Consider the following 26,391-nt stretch of genomic DNA (forward strand, 5'->3'; position numbering starts at 1 on the left):
AGTGATCTGACTGCACACCCTGAACAAGTCTCCTCATCTCTTTGTGCGTCAGTTTTCTTATCTGCAAAATAAGAATACACCTATCTCATGGGATTGCTATGAGGAGTAGCTAAATTAGATTATGTAACACTCTTAGAACAGCACCTGATGCACAGGGTGCTGTGTGTGTCTTAAGGACTGGCTATAGTTATATAGTTTTTCTTCTGCTGCTTGTATACTGTTAGTAAGTTGGCAGATCTCTCCCCACTGCACACATCAAGGATATGGCCCAGGTTGTCTCATGATACATCCATTTCAAATGCCACAACAAAGCAACACATACCCTAAGGGCTTCAAGTTATGTTTGACATACTATTTCTAAAATGCTGATGTTTCTAAGAATGCTGATCACTTTGGACTTAGCAGTCCTAAAACTAGCCCAGGAAGTGAAACTTTGGAGAGGAATTCCAAATAATCATGGCTCTGCTGAATTGCAGAAAGGAGAGAGAGGGGAATGGATATGGACCCAGCCATTTCCGAGATCTTTTTTCCTCTCACTCCTATCAGCCCTACAGCTGTAGGGAGCAGAAATGCATTTCCTCTAGAGTTTATAACAGTTGCTACCACAAGTGCTAACTCAGTTCCAAAGGGTGTATCAGTCTGGTAAAGTGTAGAATGTGGATTCCCAGAGAATCACCAGGGAATGGGAGGGGGTTGCGTGGCTTCAGGGTGAGTTCTGGTTTGGGGGTAATGCTATTGCACAGGGGGTTAGTCAGAGGCAAGGGGAATCCCTTGCCTCTCTGATTTGTAAAGGTCAGAGGTGGTACCTGAGATAGTAACATGCTCTGTCAGTTATCCAGAATCCAAAGCCTTCTATTTGTGGGCCTTAACATCAGCCCTTTAAATCCCCACCTTGTGGTCAGGTTTAGTGGTCTGTGAGCTATTATTTATGGAGCACTTGCTAAGTCCTTTATGTAAATGACCTTCTGGAACTTTCCAGAAGCCTCACTGAGGTGAAGATTATAGTACAGGGATTATGCCTTTGGATCTTGTAGCCAAGGCTGCATTAGGCTGGATTCCTGGTTCTCCTGTGTGACTTTAAGTTACTTAGCCTCTCTCTGTCCCAGTTTTCTTCTCTGCAAAGTAATGATAATAATAGTTCCTACTTATTCAGGATGTTGTGAGGATTAAATGAGTATGCCCCTGCAGCATTTAGAAAAGTGCATGGCACAACAGCCGCTGTTGTCACTAACCCTCGTTTTACAGCTGTGGGCCTCATGGCAGGAGATCACTTAGGTTCCATACACAGCTCATGAAGCTGGGCCTCTCACTATGCATTTAACCACCATGGAGTGGAATTGCCTCTACTCAGAAGAGGCTTGGATACCCCCAAACCTGCACCCAGCCACCCTGCCCCAGTTCCCTCCTTCTCAAACATCCCCCTCTCCCTCTGAGTCTGGGTGTCTCTTTTGAAGTGTTGAGATAAGCTAACAGTGTAGAGGTTCCAGTGGAGACCTCCTGGCACTGAGCAGGGACAGAAAACTGCTTCTGTCCCCAGCTCTGGAAGTGAAGGCAGCCAGGAAGAATTCTCAGGTTTCCAGCGTCAGGGGCAGAGGTTCCTGCAAAAGAGCCATCCCCCTCCCTTACCCTTCAGGATGCCAATTAGAACTTGCTGAATTTTGAAACGTGAGCTCATCTGTACAGACTAGGGGAAAACAGCGGAAGGGTGTGGAGTTCTAGACCTTGCGGGGGGGGGGGGGTGTCTCTCTAGTGCCCCATGGAAACTCTCCAGGAAGGTCCCTGTCTGTCAGTGTTAGTCTTTCTCTCCCTGTCTTTGTCTTTTTCTGGTTTGGCCTCTCTAGAAGGGATCAGGGGAAGTGGGGTATCACTATGCGTCTTTGTCAGTAGAGCTATGGTTCACTTTGCCAAACATCCTCACATCACTGCCTCTGCTTCCTTATCTTGACTTAATCTATTTCTGTCTGCCCTTAGGGTGTGTGTGTGTGTGTGTGTGTGTGTGTGTGTGTGTGTGTGTGTAGCGAGGTGGAGTGGGGAGTTCTCGCCAAGGTTCTGAATCTCCTTTCGCCTCTCCCTCCGGACCCAGGGAGCCTCCCCACCTCTCAGAGCCTAAAGCTAGGAAGCCCTGCGGAAGCGGCTCCAACCCTGGGGCTGCCTAGGAGGCGGGGGCACTGAGGACCCGGGGTCCGGGTCTCCGCCTCCCTCCCCGCCTCCCTCCCTCCCTCCAGGCTGGCCCCCCTCCGCGGGCTCCTCCTCCTGGGCCCCGCCTCCTCGGTCCGCTCCCCTGGTACCCCAACCGCCACCGAGCACCGAGCAGCCTGGCCGCGGCCGCGGTGCCACCAAACTTTCCCCGGAGCCGGTGAGTCGGAGTGGAGCGCCGGCAGGGAGCGAGCAAGGGGCAGGCAGGGGCTGGAGTGGGGCCGCGGGGTGAGGCTGTGCGCGGCCGGGCTTGGGTCTGGACATCCACGCAGAGCCCCCCGGAGCAGAGGACGTGGGGTGGGCGCGCTCGGGAGCCTGGGGATGTGGGCGACGCGGGTAGCGTCCCCGAGTGCAGCTGGCTCCGGCTGACTCCGCGGCACCCTATCTGGCACCTAGCTCCGTCCCCCGCCCTGACGCGCAGACACCTGTGGCTTCACCCGGGTTCGCTGGGGTGTGTGGCCCTAGTGTCTACCTCGGGCTCTGACACAGAGAGAGCGAGCCTCCAGTTTCCCCAGAGCTGCCCCAGCCTCCGAGTTTGATGCTCCCGGTGGTCCCAGCCCATCTGTCGAGTGTGTTGCCTGTGCCAGGCACTGGGCATCCATGATCTCTTTAGGTTCTCCCTGTAACTCAATGAGCCGGGTATTACTATCCCATTTTACAGAGAAAGAAAGAGGCTCAGAGAGAGAAAGTTGTGCCCAGTAGCACTGCCGAGTTAGGAGAGAGCCAGGAATTTGAGACCAAGTTAGCCAGACCCAAGGCACTTAACCACACGCGGGCGATCTCCAGGTTCAGCGTTATCAGGGGGCGGGTGTGGGAAGCGTCCACCGTCCAGCTGCGGACCACCTCCTCCTCGTTGTGCTGCGCGGAGAACCCTTTGGAAAAAGGGCTGGCCATTATTGTAATGAAGTGGATTCTGGTGGCACTCGTGCTTTAGAACGGCCCTTTCAGGTGAGAGGGGCCAAATTCTGAAAGTTGCTCTCGATTTTTCTGGAAGGAGCCAAGGAAGTCAGGAGCAGGGGCTGAAGTGCAGCAGTTCTCCACGGAAGCCTCTTTTCCCCGCCCTGGGTAACTCTCCCCTCCCACTGCCGCCCAAGGAGACCCCACCTCAATCCATTAATGCTGAGGTATCCGCTCTGCCTAGGAACTGCTAGTGCAGAGATGCTCCAGGCAGGGTCGCTCTCCTCCAGCAGGGGGCTCCACCTCAGGTCTGGAGCCCGATGACGAAGGAAAGCTGGGAGTACTGTGTGAGCAAGGTCCCCTGGCAGGAAGGTGCTTGGAGAACTCTTTCCCTGATGAAGACTAGCTCCTGGTGAGTGGAGCACAGATGGAGTGTCTCCAGAGCATGAAGGAGAGGGGAACTGGGAGTCTGACAGGCAGGTCTCAAATGCCCCAATCTTGGCTTTAATCTTGGGGCCAGCCTCAACCAGCAGAGAGGAAAAGAGGGAGAGGGAGGGAAGTTGGGAGAATGGACTCGTCAGAGTATCATTAGGCATTATCCCACTTAGTTTTCACAGGAGCTTTGCAATGTAGACACTATTATTACTACCTTCATTGGACAGATGGTTTGTTGAGGCCCAGAGAGGTTAAATAACTTGCCTGAGGTTGCCCAGCTGGTCCATGGGAGAGTTGGAATTTGAACACAGGTCTTACCTGACTCCTTCCAGATTATCAGTGACACTCACACTGCAGATGAGACCTTCCATCTGCAGCAAAGGTGAAAATAGATGCCAGCCAGCAGGGCCCCCGATGCCCCCACACCACTTTCCTTTCTCTAGGGTAGGTGTTGTGCAAGAGGCTTGCTGCTAAGAAGAAATCCCTGACTCCCCATGTCAATTCCCTAATATGACCCCGGGCTGGCTGAATTCTCACACAGAGGCCTGAGGCTGCTGCCTCAAAAAGTATTTCCCCTGGTGGAGGGAAAGGGAGGCTGGTACCATTTTGAAGGGGAAGAGAGAATCCCTCCAAGGTAGCAATGGCCTTGTTGCTTGAGCATGGTTTCAGAGCTGGGTGGAGGCCAGAGCTTCTTCCAGGTCCCTGCAGCCCAAAGGTGTTTGGCCAGCGCTGGACTGGGAGTGGTCTTTTCTGGCCTGTAGCTGAGTGTCTCAAGTAGGAAGAACTTGTATCTGAACTTCCTCCCCTCAGACTCTCTCAGAATTCCATGTTCCTGTTTGCATGTTCCTTTTTTATGATCAAGGAATGCCTGGTGGAAATGGTGTGGCCTTTCTATAACAAAGGGAAAGCATGGCAAAGAGGTCAAAAGTGTGGATTCCAGAGTTGGCTTAGAACCCAACACTGTCACTTATGAGCTCTGTGGCCTTGGGCAAGTTACTATACCTCTCTGTTCCTCAGTTTCTCCATCTTTAGGATGGGAGTATTCTTAGAACATTTGTCACTGGGTTGGGGAGAAAACTAATTGTGTTCATATGCATAAAGCATCTAGATGGTGTCAGTTGATACATAAAAGTACTATTCGAATGTTAGTCATCACTATGGTTACTACTAAGGTCAAAGAGGCCCGGCTTGGTAGCCTGGCTCTGCCACCTGCAAGCTGCCGGACTTGCGTTAGACTCTTGCTTTCTCATCTGTGAAGGGGGAACAGTCTAGTGTGAGATGGAATGTAAGAAGTCTGAGTGCAGCCTTATTTAAACTTTTGGTGCCTACAAGGCACTCAGCAAACACGATTACCCCACTCCTTCACACTGTAGCTTGAACTGGATGCTCTGGCACGCTTTTGAGGGCCATGGATTGGTGACAGTTTTCTGGCAGGAAAGACACCCTTCTTATCTTTCTACCCAGAATCGCACTTCGTGGTCATTTCCCAGGAACAAGTGTGGGCCTCTTGGTGGCCATGGCCATGGGATGGCAGAGGGTAGGTCTGAAGTTCATTTCATAAGATCTGCCCTGTCCTCACCAAGATAAAGATGTCAATGGAACATATCACCCCAGCTGCCTTTCAGATTGCTATTTTGTGCACCTTTCAGGCAAAGGGGACATACCCAGAGTTCTGAATTTTTTTCCCCTTAAAGATAGAATGGTGGAGAAAAAAAAAAAAAAACAGTTCAGCATTAGAACCCCAGCCCTGGCCCTTTGAGCTGAGTGACCTTGGACATCAGTTTCCTCATCTGCAAAATGGCCATTAATCATATTTTCCAGTGTCTGTATCTCAGGGTTAATTTCAGGATGGAAAAGGAAAAAAAAAAAAGAAGAAGGAAAAAAGCAGATAGTATAAATTGGCAAAGAATTACATGCAATTGTAAGTCATTCTCATTAGCATTCCGGCTGGGCATTAGCTGTAATTGCTCCTGATCCAAGACATTTTATCTGAAAGATGTACCTGGCAGAAGATCATTCAAGCCCAGTCACCTGCTGCCCTCCCTTTCACAGTGACGCTGAGCATTGCTGAATCTTGGGATGTAATTATAATAAAGCTCCAGTGTCTTATTTATAAGTGACTCACTTCTGCCATTAATGGTGGCCGCGGACTCAGCACACACTCATTGGGAACAATGCCGCTGATGCCAGGGGGAGGGGGTACAGGATGCTTCTCTTCTTTTATGCATTCATCTTCCCTGCTGTAATTCTCCAGTGATAATGCATGAGGATCACATGGGCCAGGATCGAAGCTGACAGTTCTTAATTTTTGCAGCAGCTTGGATGGCAAGACCCATTGAAACTTGTCGCTGCCAGTGGAGTGGATGTTAGAAACCATTACATCACAGGAGAGAGGATAGAGCAGAGGAGGGCAAGGAAGGCACCTCAGGGGGTGGTTAGAAGCATGGATTTTGGTTTCCAACAGACCTGAGTTTGAATCTTGGTTATGCCAGCATGTTAGTTGTGCTGTGATTTTTGTCTATCTTCCCACCTCCTCTCTGAGTTCTGAAAGAGCAGGGACCATGTCCATATTCACCAGGGTATTCATAGCTCCTGGCACATAGAAGGGCTTATGAATGAAGAAGGAAGGAAGGAAAGAAGGGAGGGAGGAAGGGAGGAAAGAAAAAGAAAGAAAGGGAAAGAAAGAAAGAAGAGAGAGGAAAAGGAAGAAAAGAAAAGGAAGAAAAAAGCGAGGGAGGAAGAAAGGGAGGGAAGAAGAAAGAAAATATGAATTTTTGGTAAGTTGCTTGATTGTGCCCCAGCTTTCTAATCTGTAAAATGGGGTTAACATAGCACCTGCCTTACAGGTTGCCAGAGGACTAAATGAGGAAATGACACATACAGAATAAGCACTCAGCATTGCCCTTGATGATAAATTGATGTACAGAAGCAAGGACGCAGCTGGCCTTATCTGGGAGAGACACCTTTTCCCCCCACCCTCAGGCCAACAAGGGGCAATAATGCTAGTTGTAAGAATCCCTGTATTTATACAACACTCTGCAAAGTGCTTTGTTTTCTTTCTTTATTGAAATATAGTTGATTTACAATGCTTAGCATGTACAGCAAAGTAATTCATTTACATATATATGTAGCTTATTATGATATTAAATATAGTTCCTTGCGCTATACAGTAAGTCCTTGTTGTTTACCTCTTATACATATATAGTAGTGCTATCCGTTTATCCCAAATTCCCAATTTATCCCGTACTCACCCCCAGCAAAGTTCTTTCTTATCCAATGACTCCTCACAACTAGACGGGAATGGCAATCCCTGTTTTACAGGTGAGGAAACCTGAGGCTCAGAGGGCTTCCCGAACACCCATAGTTGCACATTTTAGAAGCACTAGGGGCTAGAAAACAAGTCCAAGTTACTCCGATCTGCCAAATGGTGTTCCTGCTGAGCTCTCTCTTGTGCATCAGGGTTGGAGGGTGCAGGGTTTACACTTTAGTGAATATGGTATCTCTCTCCATTATTTAGGATACAGTTTAGTTTCCTCATTTTCCCTTGGTGGTCTTGCACAAATTTGTTAGATGTATTCCTAGTTATTTTGATATTTTGTCTGCTATTGTATATCTATCTATATCTATCCACACATACATATTTTTTAAATTAACGCTGTGTTGGTTGCTTTGGAGAGAAATATTTTTGCATTTTGCATATTGATTTTGTTTCAGAAATCTTGCTAAATTCTCTAATTCAAGAAAGTGTATTTGTGGATTATTGTGGAAACGCTGTTTATGCAATTGCAGGAGGTGCAAATAACTATTTTGTTTCTTCCTTTCCAATCCTTTTTTTCCTTTATTCCCACCCACTGCCCCTCGTGGAGGATCTGTCCACATGTGACAATTAGGTATAATGTTTACTCTAGCGTTTTGGGAGATAATCTTTATCAGATTAAAGAAGCTCCATTCTTTTTTTTTTTTTTTCTTGTTTTTTTAGGGCCGCACTCGCAGCATATGGAGGTTCCCAGGCTAAAGGTTGCATCAGAGCTGTAGCCGCCGGCCTATGCCACAACCACAGCAACACCAGATGTGAGCCGTGTCTACAGCCTACACCACAGCTCACGGCAATGCCAGATCCTTAACCCACTGAGCAAGACCATGAATCGAACCAGAATCCTCATGGATACTAGTCAGATTCGTTTCCGCTGAGCCATGACAGGAACTCCAAAAAGTTCCGTTCTATTCCCAGTTTGCTGACTATTTCTTTATAGTCATAAATGAAAGTAGATGTTTTTCTGCATCTGCTCAGGTGATTACATGATTTTTATTTTTCAATTTGTCAACATGGTGAATCACACTGATTTTTACATTTCTGGTTAAACTCAGTGTGGGCTGTCCTGTCGCATCTTCATTGCTGGATTCTGTCTCCCGATGTTTTTGTTGCGGACTTTAGGATCATGAGTTCATGAGTGAGATGCACTGGTGATTTTTCCTTTCTGGTGTTTACTTATCAGACTTTGGTGTCAAGGTTACGCTGGCCTCACAAAACAAGGTGGACCTCGTTCCCACTTGTTCAGTTCTCTAGAAGAGATTGTGTAAGCTGGGTGTTGTTTTGGTCAAGTGTTTGAGGACTCATGAGTGGGCCCCCAGTGGGTGGGAGCCCAGTGCAGGGTGGGGAGGATAGCTGGTTTCAGCTCACTCCAAGGAGGAACTTTCCAACAAAAAGCAGCTCAGCGGCTTGGGAGGAAGTTGGCAGAAGCTGTGCACCCAGCTGTCCTGACCATGGCAGAAGAACCAGCCTTGGTCTCCAGGGAGGGTTCTCCAAACCTGTGATCCTAGATGAAGGGAGTTCCATGCAGGGGGAAAGTCTGGTGTCCATCTCCTCCTGCTTCTAAAATTGCTTCGTCTGCAGACAGTGTTCTGGCAGTGAATTTCTGTTCCCCAGTGCCTGCAGTGGAGGGACCTGACTCCATGCATGCCTCCCCTTTCCATCTCTGTGACAGCAGTTTGCCTGGAATCTTTAGGACCTGGGGCCACACCCTCCAGCCAGTTCCCTGTGACCCCAGGGTAGCTAGATTTTGACAAGCTTCTTAGCCGAATAGTCCCTCAGTCCTCTTTTCTAAGGTGCCAGGCCCTGGGCTAACTTGGATCATCTCTCTTAACCCCCATAACAAAGCCACAAAGTAGCTGCTGTTACCCCCATTACTCAGATTAGGAAAACAAGGTTTCTGGCTGTGAATGGTTGTAATGGTTTCACAGTAAATTATCACCCTCTAACCTCTGTGGGCTTAGGTGTACAATGAAGGTCTCACTCAGTTTTCTTCTCACATATTTCCCTCAATGTCCCTGACCCGTTTCTTTCCCTCACCTCTGTCCCCTGCATCATCAGATCCACAATTGCTCTACGTCTTCAGAGGCAGAGCTCACAACTCCAGGGGGCACCATTCAGGTGGTTTTCTACTGCAGGCCTCGGGCTTTGCAACCTGGACACCCCATCCTTGGCAGCGGGTCTCCTTCCAGCTGTCTGTTGGGGTGTTGAACTTTCTGCTTATTCCAGTGGCTGAGCATCAGAGTCACAGCAGGTCACATGGCAGAGCATGGGGGGAGGAGAGCAATGGGCGTCTGTATGGCGAGGCTCAGTGATTCTCAGAGCATAAATCATAATAGTTCGTAAACTGCTTCCCCCTTCTTTTTCTCTTTTTTTTTTCTTTCTTTCAAAGTTTCTAGGCAGTTTTCACTGGGTTTATTCTTTCAGGAGAACTTGATTTATTTACTAGCTGGCTTTTTTTTTTTTTTTTTCTGTCCCTGGAGAGAATCATCACTCCATAAATCCATCCTCCCGGACCTCTCCCCCAGCTCCCTTGCCAGCCTGCCATTCCAGCCAGAGGTTCTGCACACATGAGTGTTGATGCTGGGCCTTTAATGGAAGCCTGTTTTCTTTCCTTTTTCCTTGGCATTTAACTGCTTGCATGGTGGGTCCACCCTGATGGGCCTAACATGAACCTCTGAGTGAGCTCAGAGTCAGCCTCCCTGGAGCACGATGGGCTAACTGCGAAGCATCTCCCAAGGTCTCCCCAAAGCAGATTTAGGGGAAACCCTGAATTCTGCATTTAAATCAGACCATCTCCTGAAGACAAGTTCATGTGAGGTAAAAAGAGACATAGACAAAATGGACTTATATTTATAAACTCCATTGTATAAAGAATGCATGTAATTCAGTTTCTGGTTAAAAGCAAAGGTTCCAGCCATGTCGACTCGGATCTTGGCTCCACAGCTTTCCAAAATATGTCCCAGGCAGGCCGTCCAATCTGCCTCTGCCTTGATTCCCTCAGTGAGAAGGCAGGGTGAGTGAGTGTGTTAACTTACAGGATTGTTATGAGAATAAAATGAGTCATGAGGTTGGAAAGAATTAATATTTGAAAAGCATTTATAGCAGAACCTGGCACCTTAGGAGTGTTCATTAAAGAAACCAATGAATAAATAACTCTTTTATATGGATTTCTTCCCCCCCAAGAAATTGGGAGTTATTTTTGTCATGTTTCAAAATAAATCCCCCTGGATTTTAAAAATTGGAAGCTATATTAACCCTGCACATTAATTTCTGACTCACCCCATGTGATGAGTGCTTTCTGTGAGATGATATTTTCTTGAATTAGTGTGGAGGCTCCTTGAGGGTGTGCTGCATTCTACTTTGTGGAAGATCTCCAAAGTGAAGATAATTTTTAAAAGTGCAAGACCCTAGAGGCAGGTGGGTTTGGTGGCAATAGTTGGGGTTTCAGAGTTTTGACCTGGATGCACATCCTAATGCCCTAAATAGTTATCTCTTTGGCTTTGGAGGAAGCATGTTAACCTCCCTGGCCTCAGTTTCCACCTCTGTAAAAAGGGAATCGTAATTTTTTTTTGTCTTTTTAGGGCTGCACCCACAGCATATGGAGGTTCCCAGGCTAGGGGTCTAATCGGAGCTGCAATTGCCGGGATCTGAGCCATGTCTGTGACCTACACCACAGCTCACGGCAATGCCGGATCCTTAACCCACTGAGCAAGGCCAGGGGTCAAACCCACTTCCTCTTGGATCCTAGTCCGTTTCGCTAACCACTTAGCCACGATGGCAACTCTGGGAAAAGTAATGCTAATTATATTAACACCACCTCTCACAGCATTATTGAGAGCCTCTTCCCCCAGATCTTGCAATGGCTCATACCTTCCCATCACTGAGGACTCAAAGATGTGTCCTCCTCAGAGAGACCTTCCCTGACTACCCCGTTTTGACCCCAGTCCAGTCCCTGTCTGTTGATTTTCTTTATCACCGCCACCAGGTTGCCAGCTCCAGAGGTATAGGGATGTCATCTGCCCAGCTGATAGCTGTACCCGCCGTGTCTCTTTAATGGCCCCTGGCACCTATTAGGTATGCAATAAAAAGCTTACTGGATGGAGAAAGTGACTTCACAGCTAGATCCTTAAAGACAAGGGCCTGCCCTGATCATGCAAATGCCAGTAAAGACCCCCTGGTTGGTGAGGGTACTGGCACTTCATGGCACTCATGTGCCTGAAAATGCTTTTTAGGCATTTCTGAAGTAGTAAGAAACACTGAGCATAGATGAGCTCTTTTCACAGTTGTAGCAGGAGCTCAGTGAATGGTTGTCAGTCTCTGACGGACTCGTGCTCCCAGCACCCAGCCCCAGGCTTGACAAGGCTGAGAAGCACCACTGACAGGTTGGGAACACAGGACAGGGGCTTCTCCACTCCTCAGTCCTGTAGGGGTTGAGGGGATGGTGAATAGCACTCTTCTGCCAGCCTGAGTTCTGGATCAACTGGGTATTAAGACAAAAAGCAAGGTAGCCGAGAACGAAGTGTCACCATTATTGCTGATCCGACTGACATTGGTGCATGTAGGCTGGCTAATGCCGAAGTCTAGAACATGTGGGGTTCTTCACCTGCCCTGGGAACAGGCAAGACTGGGTTCCTGCAGAGTCTCTTTGGACTCATGCTCCCAGCAAGCAGGCTGGTTCCCAAAAGAATCCTAGAAGAGCTGAATTATATTTGCCTATTTCATCTCTCAAACCTCTTATCAATACATAGTACTGTGCAGGGATGCAGAGAGCAAGTGAAGAGTGGGAGAGAGGCCAGGCTCTGAGACTAGAGGAAGTCCCATTACAACGAAGGAAACAAGGGGCAGGAAACTGACAGGAGGCCCTGTGGGTGGGGAAGTGAGTCAAGAGAGGCAGGGAGATGCAGAGGCCACTGGTGCCTGCTTCTTATATGCGCCAGCAGACTAGGAAAGCAGGAGGGTCCCTCACCTTTCTGAGCCTTTCCAGCTGGCTGACGGAGGAAAGGAACTGTCATCTATTAAGAAAGCATTGCCACCCAGGGCTTTTGGTTCACTATGTCACCCCATCCTCTCAACAGCCGTGTGAGATAAGTGTTAATGCACCCATTTTAGAGGTAAAAAAACTAAGGCTGGAGATGTGGACTGACATATGCTAGAGTGGAGCTGGCGAGACCAGGAAGGAGGCCGCTGCAGTCATCCAGATATGAGAGTAGGGTCTCTTGGACCAAAGGTGGTGGCCCTGGAGAGAAGTGGACAGAATGAGACTCTTTGGAGCAGGTGCAGAAGGACTGACAGGTGGCAGAGTATGTAGCTGGACAGGACAGTACTAGGGAGTGTCAAAGCAGTGCTGCTAGCTAACTTGTGCTGGGAGATTTGTTTTGTTTTTTGCACTTTGGGTAGAATAAATATGACCCTCCTGGGCAAAGATGATTCATTGAATTAAGAATTGCATAAATTCATTGAGTAATAATAAAAAATAATAATAATAAAAATAAATTAAAAAAATAAAAATAAATAAAAATCTGAAAATAAATAAATAAATAAACTGGCAACCCAGAGGCTAAAAAAAAAAAAAAGACTTACACAGGCACCACATCTGCACATGTCAGTGGAACTGAAACTGAAAACCACTGGCTATTAATTGGAAGTGCCTGCTGGGGTGTGCTAAGAGAGACTCGAACATGCAGCCTGTGATGAGAGTGAAAGGGAAAAGACGCTGGGTACACGTGTAAGAGACTTGTAAGCATGGGTCTCCCTTCCACCAGATGGAGAGGGACAGTGCTGTACCCCACTGCTGGTCACTTTCCTCCCTCTCCCAGCCTGACCTTGGGCCTGGTCCTCCACCCAGGGACCCCAATACAGGTCCACTGCCCCTGGGTGGTTCCCTGCCTGTTTCCCAGGGAAGAATCTGATCCAGTCACTTCCCTGTCCAAAACCAGTAACATCCTCTGTAGCCATTAAATAGAATGAAACCCGAGTTGCACTGCTTGGAAAGATGTCTGTGGTAAATGCATAGTTAAATGAAAGGAAGTAGTGGCAGAATAACCTTGACATTGTAGGCTGAGTGTAGTGGTCCAGAGCCTGAGCTCTGGGGCTGCACTGAGTTTGGACCCTGGCTCTACCACTTAGTAGCCATGTGACCAGGAGCAAGTTCTTAACTTCTTTGTGCCTCAGGTTCTTCATCTGACAATAAGAGTAATAACAGTTCTCACTCCCAAAGGGTTGTGAGGGCTGAAAAGGAGTTAATGCATTGCAGTGCCTAGCCCAGTGCTTGGCTCCTAGTAGCACTCCATAAATGTCAGCTCTTACTACAATTATATAGGTTCACATACATCCAAAGGCACGTCTCTCCCTTCTCACCTCAGTCTTCTGAACTGAGATTAGAAGTCCCCTCTTCAAGGAGTTCCTATTGTGGCTTGGCAGATTAAGAATCTGATTAACATACTTGAAGATGTGTGTTTGATCCCTTGCTAAGGATCCGGCGTTGCTGCAAGCCGCAGCTGTGTCATAGGTCGCAGACGTGGCTCGGATCCTGTACTACTGTGGCTCTGGCATAGGCCGGCAACTGCAGCTCTGATTCCACCCCTAGCCTGGAAACTTCCATAGGCTGCAGGTGTGGCTGTAAAACAAACAAACAAACAAATGAACAAAACCAAAAAGTCCTGGGCTAGGCCCCTTCTCTGGACTCAAATCTACCACTTGTTACTCTTTATTGTAACAAAGAACACGGGCTGTGGCTTCCCCATTGTATCCCTTGTACCTGTCACAGGGTCAAGGACATAATCGGCCTGTAGAAATACTTATAGAATGAGTGAGTGGCAGCAGAGCTCTGAAACATCAGGTTTCAAGGTGTGGCGATGAGGCGGAAGGACATTCCAGTCAGGTGGGAAGGCACGTGCTCCAGGAAGAACAGGTGGCCTGGGCGGCCCTCATCAATAGTGTGTGGTTAGGTGGGCAATTAAGGTGGAACAGAAAGCAGTTAAGGTGGGAAGGGGGCATGAGGAGTGGATGTCACAGGGAGAGCATGGATAAGGACAGGGTCTGTAGGGCTGCCATCTCCTCTCACTCCTGCCCTGACCCCCCCAGGCTGGCTTAGGTGCCTCTGGAACACCGTGCTTATCGGAATGGAAAGGAAGTACCTGCTGGAGTTCCCATTGTGGCACATTGGAAACAAATTCAACTAGTATCCATGAGGATGCAAGTTCGATCCCTGCCCTCGCTCAGTGGGTCAGGGATCCAGCGTTGCCATGAGCTGTGGTGTCGGTGGCAGACACAGCTTGGATCCCACATCGCTGTGGCTGTGGTGTAGGCTGTTTCCTCATCCACGCCTGCTTCTTCTCTGCCACATGGGGCTGCAGACCTAGGTTGTGTTGTGGTCTGACATATGGTTCCTGGTAGAAGTCTCTCCTGTTCTTGTGGAAGTCCATGATTTATAGCTTCTCCATTGTAATCGGACCATTCCCCTGACTACGCTTCCATTGTGGAGTGCTTGTATCAAGCCAGAAACAAGAATGGCCTCGCAGTTCATTCTTGGGTCAGACAATGCCTTGGCCTTTGACCAGTCAGTGGTCTGCAGAAGAAAAATCCTCGCTTAAGTTTTGGGGGCTGAACAGAATCCTTGCCAAACCCACAGCAGAGATGCAGGAAGTTAAAGCTGGCGTTGGAGAGTTTATGGAGACAGGGCAGTGGACAGACAGACACAGCTATTGGCTTTAAAGTGTGATAAAGACAGAGGCTGGATGAGTAACAACCAAGTGGGCTGTGATGTTCTTAGATGGGGAAGCGCAGTGCTAACAAAGACTCAGAGAAGCTAAGTGGCTGGCCCAAGGCCACACAGCTAGTTTAGTCTAGTGGGGGTTTGAACTGACACTCAGCCCCCTATCCCCTGTGCTAGGAAGCCCCTCAAGGTGAAGTGCTAATTGCCCAAAGCATTTTTTTGAAATCGCTCAGCCTTAGGTAACCCTTCTTGGTAACTTACACTGCATTTGTCCATTTAGCGTATTCTTCTATAAATATAGAATGTGGGTGTTTCTAGATGTTAGACTGTTAGTGCCCTTTCTCCTGAGCTCCAGGCTAGGTAGCAGGTTAAGTCACAAAACTAAGCCTTGGGTTTCTGATGTTGAAAGCTCACTGATACCCAGAGATTTTGTTTTCTCTCTGTTCCAAGTGGGAAAAAAAACACACAGATGAGAAAGGAAGAAAAATCTAGTGAACATCTGGCTCTTCAGGTTGAAGGACAAGAATGAGTGAGTTACAGGGATGGGGGCCCCAGGTTTGGGCTGACTTGGGGCCAGGCTGAGCTCACCGTGCCGCTTCTGAATACCCAGGGCTCTCTGCGTCCTTGGTCACTAAGGGAAACCAAGCACTTTTCTTAAGAATGCCTTTTATTCCCTTTCATCCCAGACACCAGGCTGTGTGTCTGTCCATGCACTATCCATGTGACTTTGGAAACCCTGCAGCTGGGGGCAGGTCTCCACTTCTTTGCTGTTTGGTTTATAGTATGGTCCTTGGGCGCCTTAGTGCCATCACCTAACATGAGGCAATGATGGTGATGGCTCTGCTGGGTGCCCAGGATTGTGCTCAGCTCTTTATATCTGTTGCCTCATTTGGCCTCCAAGCAGCCTTGTGTGTCAGGACTGTTGTCCCTGTCCCAGAGATAAGGAGCCCAGGCTCACAGAGCGAGGAAGTGGAAGACCTGGGCTTCTAGGCCAGGTCTGGCTCCCAGTCCCATGCTCCTTGAGGGAAGTTAGAGCTCCAAGGGACTTTGAGAGATGAGGGAGGCAGGCTCCTCCTGCAGAGGAGGAGAAAGGGGCTAGGAGGGGGAGGTGACCTCCCTGGGACCACACCTGCTGTAACAGTAGCATGGGCTCTGGAGCCCAGCTCCCCTAACCTCTTCAGGCAGAGCACGCTCTTTCTAAGGCTCTCCACAGGGATCCAGACCCTCCGCCAGCATTCTGGTCCTAGGCTCTTTCAACACTGGCCCTGGATGCCTTTCAGCCCCCACCCCTGGGGCTCTCCATGTGCTTCCTCATCACCGTGTCTGCTGCCAACATACCCTCCTGCCTCCTCTGCCCCCTCTAAGTCTCCAAGAGTTTTATTCTGAGGGTTTTTTTATTGTGATAAAATATACAGAGAGAAATAAGTGAATCTCATGGTATGTAAAGTGCATCTCAATAAGGTGGTCTCCCCGACCCCGCCCAGCCAGGGCCGTACTTGAGGCATATGGAGGCTCCCAGGCTAGTGGTCAAATTGGAGCTGCAGCTGCCGGCCTACACTACAGCCACAGCAATGCCAGATCCAAGCCACATCTGTGACCTACACCACAGCTCATAGCAATCCCAGATCCTTAACCCACTGAGCAGGACCAGGGATTGAACCCACAACCTCATGGATACTTGTCGGATTTGTTACCTATGCCCCAATAGGAACTCCTCAATAAAGCTGTTTTTAAAAAGGAAAGGAAGGAGAGGGGCCTGGGTGGGGTGCCTGTTTCAAATTTCCTTTTCTATGGTGCCTCTTCCAGGAAGGCCTCCCTGTTAGCAGGTTGTCTGGGGTTGCAGGGACTAGAGACGTGCCCAGGTTAGCTTGGGTTAATGGGGTTAATGTGGTTAATGGGTTTTGTTGTCTGATACAGGGGGGATGTAACAAAGGCAGAAAGCAGTGTCGCTGCATACTGCGAAACCCCACAGGAACCGCAGGGTTGTTCGGATCCACTGGAACCCCGCTAACCTGCCTCCCACCCCCCTCACGGATGTCTTTCGCTTACCACTTGGGTTTGAGGAGCCTCTGCCCCTCGCTCTCCACTTTGGCTGATCCTGCTTCTGCCAACTGACTCTTTTCTTCTTCCTTCCTTTTCTCTGCTCCACCTTCATTCATTCAGCAAACACTTACTGAGCACCTATGTGCCCCAGGCCCTCCTACAGGCACTCCAGATGCTGTGCAGAACAAAGCAAAGATGCCTGCCCAGGTGGAGCCTCTTTCTACCTCCTGGCTTCTTCTGGCCCTTGACATCTGTTGTCTCCTGGCTTCTGCAACCTCATGGCTTTTGATTTCTGCCCCTGATTATTACCAACTGCTGCTGTTCTGCGTGTTTCATATTCAGCCTCTCAAGAAGGAATCTTATTAGTTCAGTTAGCCGGTGTCTGGTTGTCCAAAAATTTTTCCCAGGCCACCCTACAGATAACCCATGAATAGGGGTCAAGGACTCCTCTGGGCAGTGAGGTACAGGGATAACAGGATGGACAGTCCTGCCTTCCTGGAGCTTACATGCTTGTGCGGGGCCAGGCAGGAAATATACTGACAGATGGATGTATAATGCAGTGCTGAGCGTCAATGATGAGAAGGTGGGAAAATAGGAGGGGTCATCTGCACAGGGTGGGAGGGGTGGCATTTGAGTCACAAGAGGAATTGATTCAGGCTCGTATCTGAGGGAAAAGCATTCTGAGCAGAGGGAACAGCAAGGCCCTGGGCTGGAGGTAGTTTCGAATGTTCTAGAAAGAGTGAGGGAGCTTCAGTCACTGGAGCAGGGCAAACAAGTGTGAGTGTAGGGGACAGGGTCAGAAAGGTCACAGGCTGGATGAGCAGGTTCCTGACGGCCATAGTGAGGACCTGGCTTTTGTTTGGAAGACACTGGAAAAGTTTTGGCCTCTGATGACAGGATCAAATGTGTGTGAGAAGCACTGCCCTACCTGCCGTGTGGACGAGACACAAAGGGAGGGGTGTGGTGGCCAAGTGACCTTCGGGAGGCTGGCTGTGGCCACCACGGGAAGGGATCAGCTTCCAGGTCTGTTTTGAAGGTCGAACGGAGCCTAACAGGTGTCTCTCATATGCACTCCAGTCACTTGGGGGTCACAGGCACCACACTTTTTCATTCCCGAGGGGCTCCCCTGGACTGCCAGTGTGGGGTTTTCTGACCTATGACACGAGGGTTATGAGTGGGTCTCCCTCCTCTGTGAGTGAGCAGAGCCCCAGCAGGCTCCTGGCACAAAGTGGGTGCTGGCAGCCAAGCGCTATTGCTGTGGGAGGACTAGGGCGACAACGAAGCCTCTGGGCCGCTTCTCCTGGCAGGTGCACAGCCACAGCTCCACTCACCCAGGAACCCTGGCTGGGAGTCACTCCAGTTGGAGAAGGAGAAGCAGACCCCTGACCTGACTCCAGCCAGGAGCTCAGGCCTCAGTCCTCCCTGCCCCTCAGAGCAATGGCCCTCACTGTTGTGCAGAGTCCCAGAGAGGCCAAGGATTCACCCAAGAGCCTGCGGTGTGGCAGAGCCCTGGCCTGAACAACTGAGCCCTGGCCAAGAGGTGAGAAGTGATTAAAGGACTGGGCTTGGGACCCACAGAAATCTGAGTTTGAATCTTGACTCTGCCACTGACTGGCTGTGTGACCCTGAGTGTGTCCCTTCCCCTCTCTGTGCTTCGGTCTCCTTATCTGTGAAATTGGGATAATAGGTTCCCTGCCTGGTCAGGTGATGGATGTGAAGTCTTGGATAGGACCACACGGAGCGGGCACTTGACAGATGAGAGTGCCCTTCCCTCATCCCCAGGCTTGCGTGTCTGCAGCTCCTGCCTGGCATCCCTGCCAGCATTTTGAAGTAGATGCCTCATTGCCAGACGCTGCCATGGAAACCAAGTGATGGGGGAGTAGGAAAGGCCCAGAGGAGGTGTGGGGGAGGGGACGTCCTTTCCTCTCTCACCCTCCAGCCCACCTCAGCCAGCTCATTATAGCAGTGATGCTCAGAGGAAGAGCACAGGGGCGGGAAGCGGGGCAGTGATGGAGACAAAGGCTGGCTGGGCTTCCCTGGAGGCTTTGTTCTTGTGAGGAGTGTGGGATACAGCACCCCACCTGTGGGGCCATGTGCAGCCACCTCCCAGGTCCCCTGAGGCTTGGCTAGGCTGGAGCTGGGATGTGACTCATTCTGGAATCCTTTGCCCCTCTGCCTGTCCCTCTTCAAGAGGCGATGCATTCATTGTCTTTCCCTTTGAAACAGCCTCTCCACCCCATCTTCATCAAGTCAGAGCTGGTGGCACTTCTCTGAATAGATATCAAAGTGCGTGCTCACTGCCTTGCAGGTAGGAACAGTTCTGTTTGAGGACTTGGTCCCCCATCCCAATTCCTGCTCTTACTGCTTCCTCCTCCCTGGTGTGTGACCATTGTCAGGCCTGTCCCTCCCCCATTTTGAATATGAACATCAAGATTTACAGCTTTGTGAACCCAGCAGAAGGACCCCTGTGCATCGAGTCACACAGAGCTGTGCTGGAATCCCCACGTGCTATGCCACGTAGGTGCCACTGACAGCTCACTGGCCCCGTGAGTCTCAGTTTTCTTCTCTGTTCAAGGGGGCTGATAGCAAGACCTGCCTCCCAGGACTCAGTGAGTTAACCCAGGTGAAGCATCTGCAGCCTGGCTTCCTGTTACTATCATTGCACACCTTTCTTTGAACTCAGGAAGAAGGAAGAAGGAAGAAGTCAGAAAGCACACACACGTATTTTTTTAAATAAATCATTTCTCTTTGAGATGGAAAGAATCTACTAATCTCTTTCCTGAGAGATGTTGCTGGCTTTGGATCAGTCTGGCAAATATTAATTGCTCATCTGCTATGTGCCAGGCTCTGTTCTAGGCATTGAGGAGACACAGGAGACAGGCTGATTTGTGCTTTTGAATTTACAGCCCGGTGAGGAAGGCAGACGCAGATGCAGACAGTCTCCATGTGTTATGGTCCAGATGTTCACAAGGGTTATGTGTGTGTAGAAGCCAGGGGCGGGGGCAGGGGGAGGTACTGATCCCAACCTGAGATGTGCACGGTTTTCAAAGATGAGTAGGCCTTAATTCAGCAAAGTAAGTAAGAAGAGCTCTCCAAGCAGAGAGTACAGCCTGAGCAGAGCAACATAGTATCCACAGGGGTGTGGTGTGTACAGGAACCTATAAGGAATTAGGTTTTGCCAGAGCATAGAGTAAGTCTCCAGAGATGGAGACCCCCAGAGAGACATAAGCAGAGCCATCAAGGTCCACCTCCCTCCCTGTTTTGGTCTAACCTAGAATATTTTAATAGCAGTGAAACTTGCTGGAGTTTCAGGTCTCCTTGGGACCTGGTGGGGAGGTGGGGGGCGGGGGGGGGGGGGGCTGTGGGAAGAAGTTTGCTCTTCCTGGGGTGGTCCTAGGACCAGGAAGGCCACCATCACTTGGGCGTTTGTTGGAGATGCAGAGTCTCAGCCCCCACCCAGACCTGCAGAATCAGGCTCTACATTTGAACGAGGTGACACAGATGCACCTTACAGATTGACGTGCACACAGTGCCTGGAGGCACTGAGACATCGCCCAGTCTGCTTCTGGACCCCTGGCAAAGGTGGGCTTTTTGCTCCTTAAGAAAGCAAGGACCCCTGAATAGTCATGTGCCATTGGTCTTGGGGAAGGACCAGGAGGTTGCCCCAACCCTGGGACTGCTGTAAAAGGGGAGACTCTGAACCCCTTTTATTAAATCCCTGGGGTCTCCTACCTCATCTGAAGTAGGATGAAGGGGGACATCTCAACCCAACATTCTTACTTATTTGGTCAAGAGAAAGCTTTCCTCTGTTCCTTGATAAAAAGTCTCCAAATAGAAGATATTAGGGCAAGAGATTTGGCAGGTGCTACTTGGCTTCTTCCATGAGATGGCCAATCTTCAAGGACAGGGCACCTAGACCTCAAGGCTCGTGCTTAACAGTTAATCTGTGTGTTCTCTGGAGAAACGGAAGATGACTACAAAGTCTCTCCCTTTTCCAAAGAAAATCAAGCTCTGTGATCTGGACCTCTGCTGGGGGCACCAGGGAGCCATAGAAGGGTTCCAAGGAGGGGAGAGACACATTGAATATTGCCTGTTGAAAGATCTCTCTGCCAGCAGCCAGGAGGTGACAGGAAGGGTATGGAGACATGAGGGCAGAGGCTGACATAGGCGCCCAAGTGAGAAAGATATGGCCTGGTTTAGCCAGTGGCGTTCTTTGATCAACCGCATTAGCCCTCAGAGGGCCATTCTTTCTCCTCCGAAGTGGGCAAGGGCTCAAGGACTCTGAGTTCCTAGCCTGTCTAGCTTCCAGGATACTCAAGCAACAGCTAAGTTTGAAGCAGTAGCTCAGAACTGGCTGAGAATAAAATTTGGAACCCTCTGTGGGTAATATGTGGTCAATGAGCTCATCTGTTTAGAACTGCACAGTTTTGGAGCTGTCTGCTGGAATCCCAGTCTCTCCTGGGAACCCCTCCTAATTCTTGCACCAGCCCCTGCTGTGATCCCAGAGGGCTGGCTAGGACCAGGGGCCCAGCTGACGAGGGGGACAAAGAAGAGAGCAGGGCCTCTGAAGTCCATTTGTTGCTTTCGGTAAAACTTCTGGAACAGACTGGAGCAGTGTTTCCCAAAGTTGCTCTGTGGAACGCTAGCTGTAAGAAGGGTCCATGGCTGAAGAGGTCTGGAAATGCTATATAGCACCTTCCTTTCTCTAGGATTCATCATATCCAGTAAAGAATTAAGACTTTGGGTCAGGCAGAACCTGATTTTGCATCTCAGCTGTACCACTTATGTGTGATCTTGGGCAATGAACTTCACTCCTTGAGTTCCTTGATTCATTCTTCCTGTCTGCAAAATAGGAATAATGGCAGTGCCATTGACATAAAGTTTTATGGGAATTCTGACATAAAGTTTTATGGGAATTCATGAGCTAATGCATAGCACGTCTTGTGCTTTAGAAAACACCAAACAAAAATAGCTATTAAATTATTATATTTTAATATTGTTAAATTATGTCGTAAAATTTTATTTTTAATATGTAAAATTTTATTATCTTCTTTTACCATAAAAGGCTCTGAGAAGTGCTGCAGTAAAATCTGCTTGGCTTTGCATACTCAATGTTTCTGAAATTTATTTGATCTTGGAGTCTCCTTTCTCACATAACATACAGAGCTTTCCTAAGGAATTCATGTTCTGTGGGACTCTGGGAAATACTGATGTTTGTGTTTTGGGAACAGTATGGGGAAGCCAATGTCTTTGAACCAGGACCCAGTCCAAACATGAATTCTTCTGGGTGCAAAAAGTTGTGTTCCATCCTCAGTTTCTCCTCTATCTCCTGGTCCCCCAGTTGTCATTCAGGATGAAAGGCATGGGCTAACCATGCCAGGATTGTATAGCTTAGAGATAGGGGGTGAAGTTTGGGAGTCTAGCTCAGGCCTTGGAAAACTCCTGCTCATCCTTCAGTACCCCATTCCAGTATTAACTTTTCTCAGAAGTCTTCCCATCTTCCCCAGGAGAATTAGTTGACTATTCTCAGGTGAGAAGGCCCATGGACTCTAGTGTATACCTCCTACTCAGCATGGACCACATCAGACTGCAGTTATTTGTTACATGACTATCCATCTCGGCCAGATTGTGAACTTTTTCAGGGCGGGCCTCCTAGGTGTGTCACCTCTGTATTCTCCTTAAGTACTTGAACAAGACTAATTTCATTCATCAACTTCTTAGGGATTCCTAACAACTCCACCAACAGGAAAAGCTGGCTCTGGGTCTTCTGAGGCTGGGAGGGGCCATCTCAGCTCTGACAGCTCTGCTGGTCCCCATTGCCCTGGGGGAAAGAATCAGTTCCCTCTGACTGCCAGATGCAAGGTTCAAGACCTTTCTGGGGTCACTGCGTGCAGAGGCCCAGGGGGTAGAAATGAAAGCTGAGATCCCTGCTCTCAAAGGGCAGAGAGAACCATGGAGGAACGATGATTTTAAAAAGACAGCCATTAAAAAGAACGAAATACCAGCATTTTTTGCAACATGGATGGACCTAGAAACTATCATGCTAAGTGAAGTCAGCCATACAATGAGACACCAACATCAAATGCTTTCACTGACATGTGGAATCTGAAAAAAGGACAGACTGAACTTCTTTGCAGAACAGATGCTGACTCACAGACATTGAAAAACTTATGGTCTCCAGAGGAGACAGTTTGGGGGGTGGGGGGATGTACTTGGGCTGTGGGATGGAAATCCTGTGAAAGTGGGTTGTTATGATCATTATACAACTACAGATGTGATAATTTCATTTGAGTAATAATAATAATAAAAAAAGACAGCTCCCAGCACCCACTCCAGAGTTCACGCACCCTGAACTGTCGGGTTGGTGGCTCGCTGAGAGCCAGGTAGGGCCCTGTGGATGCTCAGCCTCAGAAGAAGGCAGCTGTTTCCAGTGCTCTGCAGGCCAGGGGCCTGCCTAGTGCAGAGGGGCTGACCTGGAGGCTGCTTCTGGCTGGCCCCACACCCTAGGGACTCAGCATAGGGCATGCCAGGGCCCCAGCAGTGGGGAGGAACACAGGGAACGTGAGCTGGAGGCCAGCATGGAGGCTCAGGGATCTTTTGGGCAAGAATCTGCTTCCCGGTCAGCACCCAGGGCACCATTCAGTAGAGAATGAGGCCTGATTCAGCCCCAGATTGAACAGGGTCCCAGTAGGGGTGTCTTAAGTTTCATGATTTATGTGCATCAGGACCCATCTCCCCATCAGTGTCTAGATTCAGGATGCTGAGCCAGACTGGATGGTTCGGAGAGGAGGGGGAGATGCTAAGGCCAAGTCACATCTCAGTGTCCCAGCTGGGGAGGATTCCTTGGAGAAATAACAACAGCAGTAATAATGATAATAGCAGCCTCTGTTATCATGGATCACTTAATTGGTGTCTTTCTACAGTCTACCTCATATAATCCCCATGATAACCCTCTGAGGTGGGTATTTTATCCCCATTTTGCTGATGAGGAAGCTAAGGGTTAGCAAGGTTATACAGATTCCCCCAGGTTATAGAGCTAGTAAGCAACAGTGCTAGGTTTCAAATTTCCATCCTTCTGGCTCTCATATCCTGGCACTGATCCTTTGGCTATACTGTCTGCCCTCCCAAGGGAAATTGGATAGATTCCCAGTTGTCTGGACCAGGCCAGTGGGTCTGAGTCCTTCAGTCTCAATGCTCCCTTTATAGTAAATAGTTGGTGACACCCTCTCACCATCTTGAAATGCAGTTTATATATAGACCATATAATCTATCTACAAATACTAAAAATAGTAGCAATAGTAATAACATACTAGTCACATGGTAAAGGAAAAATAAAAGGAAAGCCATTTGTAATAAAATAGTAATATTGGAGTTTCCGTTGTGGCTCAGTGGTAATAAATCCAGCTGGTATCCATGAGGATGCGGGTTCAATCCCTGGCCCTGCTCAGTGGGTTAAGGGTCTGACATTGCCGGGAGCTGTGGTGTAGGTCAAAGACACGGCTCCGATCCAGTGTTGCTGTGGCTATGGTGTAGCCTGGTAGCTGCAGCTCTGATTCGACCCCTAGCCCAATAATGTGGCTCTAATGAAATAATATATATCCCGCCACATAAATGCTTGGGCATCTCCACACCCGAAGATTTTCTGAAGCAGTCAGTGCCTATAATCACATCTAAAATTGGGTAAATACACAGCTACACATGCACAGGGATGCAGGTATACTAAATTGGCAACTCAGATATCATCAAGAGCTTCAACTGATGGGAAAGCTCCATACAGAACAGTTCATTCCCTTCCCTCATTTTACATCATCAGAGCAACCTTAGACAATTTAGAGCAGATTAAAGCTGTGCAGTGAGTTTTTGTGTTCATATATAAATGGATTGGATAATTATAAACAGGTTTTCCTAGCTACATATCATCCAGGGGATATTTGGAAGGCGGCAGGACAGAGGACAGGAGTCCAGTATGTGGAACTGCGGTGGCCACTGCCTACTAAGCACTCCTTGTGTCCTTCAACTCACTGCGATAACTCAGAACGCCCCCTCTGTCCATTTCCAGATGTGCTGCAGAAGATGGTACCTCCCCCGCACCAGCAGCATCCCTCCATCCCCCAGAGCCAGTACAGAGGGTCAGGTGGGGTCTGAGGTTTAGAGAGGCACTCAGGCACCACAGTCCCCACCCTCCCACACACAGTGAGTTCCAGGCCCTCTGGCCACAGTTCCAGGTGCCAGGTCCTGGTGACCCTGAAGGTGGTCAGTGTCTCAGGTTGGCCCAGGGCCTGGGCAGGCTAAGCCCATAGCCAGATAAGAAAGGGAGAAAGAAATCAATGAATCCTGAGTGTTTACCCTTAGCTGGTGCCAACATCATGTGGTTAATGAGTGGTGAAGCCAGGATTCAAAAAGGACTGACTCCAAAGGGGATGATTTCTACCACACTTAAAAAATTAATGGGAGTCTCAAGACAGTATTATATAGTATTCATAGCACAACTCAGATTCAAGCACAACCCTAATCCTACTACTCATCAGCCAGGTATCTTTGAGACTATTTCTCTCATTCTTTCTGGTAAACTCCTACTCATCCCTCAAAACCCAATTCAAATTTCACCTTATTTGTGACCTAGCCTCAGCTCCTCCAAGACAATGGAGTATTCTCTCCTCGGGGTTCCTACAATCCCATCCTTAACTCTCACTGTAGCGCTTAAGGCCTTGTGTTATGATTCCTGCTATGTCTCCCCCACTTGACAATGAGCTTTAGAGTAGAGACTTTATTTGATTCATTTTAAGACCCCCAGCGCCTTCCCTTTACCCCCAGTGCCCAACATAATGCCAGCCAGGTGCCTCACAGGCATGAATAAGTGTAGAATGAGGGGATGTTTGATTGAATCAACTCACGATGCCTGGTAAACTCTTCTCAGAGCAGACCCTTCATACTGGGTGACTAAGTGGAACAGGTCACAGTCACCTGAGATTTACCAGCTGTTGACAGCCTCTCTTTAAACACTGCAGCTTCTCTGTTGGCCCAAATAGAGGCAAGAGTCAGCATGTCCCTGCCTCAGTCCAGCCTCCCTCTGAAAAGGTTTATCCAAGAGGATTCCTCCATGGGATTTCTTTCAAACACGTCTGCATCTGCAGTCACCTCTGTTGTCTGGGTCCGTCCACCCCCTACCCAAAGTTCTCAGCAGCGGAGAAGAGGTGGTTGCATTGCATTTAGGTCCAGGCCATTGGGGGGGGGGGCAGTGCTGCTCACCCAAACCGTCATCATCCCATAGCTCCCACCTCATGCTTACTTTCTCCTCTTCTGTCTTCCTTGGGGTCCCTGTTCATGTCCTTCTTGAGCCAATGGGCACCATCCTCCTTTTCCCCTGCCTCTGCTCGCCATCCTCACCCTTGTGGGCCATGCACTAGCTTCTTCTTCAGCCTGGTCTTTGGATGCATCCCTCTTGAAGAGGGTGAGAAGGTCATGGATTGGGGGGCAGACCTGGGTGAAAATTCCAGATCCCTTATTTCCTAGTTAGGTGTCTGGGATAGACGGTGTTGGTGTTCTACCCCGAGCCCCCTGGATCCTTTGCCATTTCTGTGGAGCTCTCCTCCAACAGTTTGCACTTGTGACTCTTCTCTGGAGGCTGCTGTTGGGCTCTGAGCCATGTGTCCACAATGCAGAGACTCAGATGTGTCTGGGATCCCACCTGTATCCCCGAGGCTCTTGATCAAAGGCTGTTGGGTGTGGGAGTAAGAAAGCCCATCTCCCTTGCCCAGCCAGGGCCAAGCCTATGGGGGGGGGCAGGGCTCTC

General features: G+C 49.1%; 2 protein-coding genes across 3 annotated transcripts in view; both read left to right on the forward strand.

The window, feature by feature from the left end:
• Positions 1 to 2,236: 2,236 nt before the first annotated feature.
• Positions 2,237 to 26,391, forward strand: part of HRH1 (histamine receptor H1) — a 97,871-nt gene continuing 73,716 nt past the window's right edge. Inside the window, exon 1 of one of the 2 annotated variants that reach the window (XM_047780951.1) lies at positions 2,237 to 2,356. The gene's annotated coding sequence lies outside the window, so the exon portion shown is untranslated. The remainder of the gene's footprint in view (positions 2,357 to 26,391) is intronic. The other variant, XM_047780961.1, reaches the window with a different exon arrangement.
• The window catches only part of ATG7 (autophagy related 7), a 376,249-nt gene continuing 352,170 nt past the window's right edge, over positions 2,313 to 26,391 (forward strand). The window contains exon 1 of the transcript XR_007135006.1: positions 2,313 to 2,356. The gene's annotated coding sequence lies outside the window, so the exon portion shown is untranslated. The remainder of the gene's footprint in view (positions 2,357 to 26,391) is intronic.

The sequence above is a fragment of the Phacochoerus africanus genome, chromosome 1, assembly GCF_016906955.1.
Source record: "Phacochoerus africanus isolate WHEZ1 chromosome 1, ROS_Pafr_v1, whole genome shotgun sequence".
NCBI lineage: Eukaryota > Metazoa > Chordata > Mammalia > Artiodactyla > Suidae > Phacochoerus > Phacochoerus africanus.